Here is a 2,814-nt window from a genome sequence, read left to right as displayed (position 1 = left end):
TCTCAGGAACACATTTTTGACTTCTTAATAAAACAAGACAAAGAACTTTAAAAATATAGTGGACTAATGGGTACAAAACTGTGCTATCTACTCTTAGTGAATCATTGTGCAGTATATGCAGGTACTGAAACAACATACTGTATGCCACAAATACACACAAATAAACGTTAAAATATTTTGAAATAAAAAAATAGTATTTATACGTGACTACACTATATTGTGACTCAACCGTCAAGCCCAGCATTTTCTTCTTTTCTCCAAATGATAATGTTCCCACACTGTCACATACTCATGTATTGCTCTTTTTTCTAGCACTTCCCTTGATTACCTGGAGGAAAATATTGTAAAGGCAAGAGCATGGTCTTCTGTTCTCAAGCATTTCTGGACTAACTCCTAGTCATACAACTTACAAGTAACTTAGGTCAGTTACTTAACCAGGCTGAGACTTTATTTTTTATCTGTAAAATATGGTAATAACTGATTCTATAAGGCCTTATAAAACATAAAATGAACCAATGCATTTGAAACTGCTTAGTAGAAAAAAAAAGTATTAGGAAGTCAAAAAACCTTAGTTCATCTATATTTCACAGCCTTCCCAAGTCAACTTCTGTCTCTGCCTGGTAGTCTGCTCATGTCAGTACCTGGGAGGCACAGAACACGAGGTAAGAATACTCTGCAAGATAATGCAGCAGTGAAAAATACTTGGTTATTCTGTCTGCCCTGTGATAATTTCTATTGCCTTGAAACCAATTTCAATGTGCTAAAACTTTTTTACTATTATTCCCTAAAACACTGAAATGGAATAAAAAAGACCAATTCCTTTGAATCTTAACCTCTCTCTGATTGATGATTTTAATCCTAACTAGTCTTTAGTCCCTGCCTCCCCCTGCCCCAGAAAAATAATTAGCATTCGAGGAACTAGAAGAAAATTATGAGAATAGAATGCTGGAATAATAAATATAGGTGAGTTTCATTCTGCTTTCCTAATTTTGTATCTCTGCCCAGTATGTATTACGTTACAGTGCTTCTAAAAAACACATTAGTTGAACAAGTTTGCAGTTTTTAAGGTGAGGGCCTGCTCCTTTGGCATCGTTATGAAGCTAACTTATCTTCTAGCACCTCTTTTACTTTCCCAAAGGAAATATAAACCGTGTGAAATAATAGTCCTTATTTACTTCTGAAAAGCATTTTAAACCCCTGCCCCCCAACACACAAAACCCCTCAAGGGCCTAAAAGATGTATTACAATATATATATATACTTTACTGATACCTCATTATTTTCAATGTGAAAAGGAGAGTAGACAATGAAAAATTTTCCTACTAACACTTATGGTGAGATTTTGAAATGTCAGACAAGTAATAAATGAATCATGTCATTATTTGCAGGCTCTAAGAAAAATGTGGTGTTGTGTGCCTGTGAATGCAAAGCTGCAAATGAAAGTATGTGCGTGTAAAACTTCAAGATATTTTATGTGAAGCTGTATACGCTGAGATTCTCACAGTGCTTCGAGAACTTTGGTTGTGCACCATTATACGGCCTGCTTGGCTTTCAATGAAATAGGGAGTTGATGGATAGAGCATCTCTATACTCCATATCAATGCTTGTCAGCATTTTCATATACTTTGGATATTGGGCTACATGTTTTAAAAATATTTTTAAACTATTCTAGTATGTAAATATAACTCTATAACCAACCAACTGCCATATACATGAGAAAAAGAAAAGTTATTCTGCCCAGATAAAATCAACTCCTTTTTACTAAAATAATTTTTAAAAAGATATATTTTAGTGTTGAGGACATAGTGACTGTCAGGATTGTATAGTTAATCTGTATTCATAATACACTTAATTTCTTATTCTGTTAGAAATAAATTTGTATTCATCTCTCATGAGCAATATATTTGCTTCTCTCTGGTTCAAGGAAGAAAAACTCAGTTTGATTCCTTGCTCAAAATAAAACAGAGCAGGGAGGACTTGCAGAGAGATTATGTGACCATGTTCTAAAAAACATAAAAGCTAAGAAACCTTAGTGTATTATGTTGTGATTATTTTCCTTGGAGAATATACCTCATTGAAACTCTGCATCCCTGCCAAGATGACATGTTCTCCTGGTGAGATCTGGTTCAAGCTCCATGGCTTTTTATTCGACTTGTAAAGAGTTTGTTTTTATGCACTGCAGAATTGAAATCACAGAGTGCTGGAGATGACCCTAAGAGGTCAAGAATTCTATTCCTGTGTCCTTTGGCACCAACACTTTAACTGACAAGAGAAATTAACATGCCTCTTAATTTCAAGCAACTGCAGAGAAAATCACACTACACAGTTCTGGGTGGAGGGTTACTCAGTTCTGTGTCAGTGACCTTTACTGTAAGGACATGCTGTGGTTTTTACTTACTGCCTCTGTTTATAAGACTGCAGAATACAGCTGGCCACTCTCCTTTGAGTTTTACAGAAATACTTTTCGAAAGACATTGTAACCTAGGAGAAGCAGTATTGCTTATGCTGAATAAAATGTTTAAAAGTAAAAAGTTAAGATCGAGGGACTGAGAAGTATTAAGTCTTGCCATTCTATGTCCATGTTTTTAAGATGCGCACAATAAATCTCAAAATGCCAGGGACCTGTTTATCCTCATGTCTGCAGATCCACCTGTGATTCAATTTGATAATATTTGGTACACATGCCTTATTGATTGTAAGTGATGACAATATAAAAATGAGGATTAATGCATAAAATCTAGATTATTAAAGAAGATTTTTTTTTCCTTTTTGTCTTTTTTCATGACCGGCAACGGATTGCAACCCTCAGTGTCGC

General features: G+C 35.0%; 1 protein-coding gene across 1 annotated transcript in view; it reads right to left on the bottom strand.

The window, feature by feature from the left end:
• Positions 1-2,814, bottom strand: part of LOC103598708 (phosphatidylinositol 4-phosphate 3-kinase C2 domain-containing subunit gamma-like) — a gene marked incomplete at its 3' end in the record, with an annotated part of 252,245 nt that overhangs the window by 4,686 nt on the left and 244,745 nt on the right. The gene's annotated exons all lie outside the window — the stretch shown is intronic.

The sequence above is a fragment of the Galeopterus variegatus genome, unplaced genomic scaffold (assembly GCF_000696425.1).
Source record: "Galeopterus variegatus unplaced genomic scaffold, G_variegatus-3.0.2 Scaffold2716, whole genome shotgun sequence".
Taxonomy (NCBI): domain Eukaryota; kingdom Metazoa; phylum Chordata; class Mammalia; order Dermoptera; family Cynocephalidae; genus Galeopterus; species Galeopterus variegatus.
The sequence above is the reverse complement of the archived record's forward strand: the minus strand, read 5'-3'. Positions and strand labels throughout refer to the sequence as shown.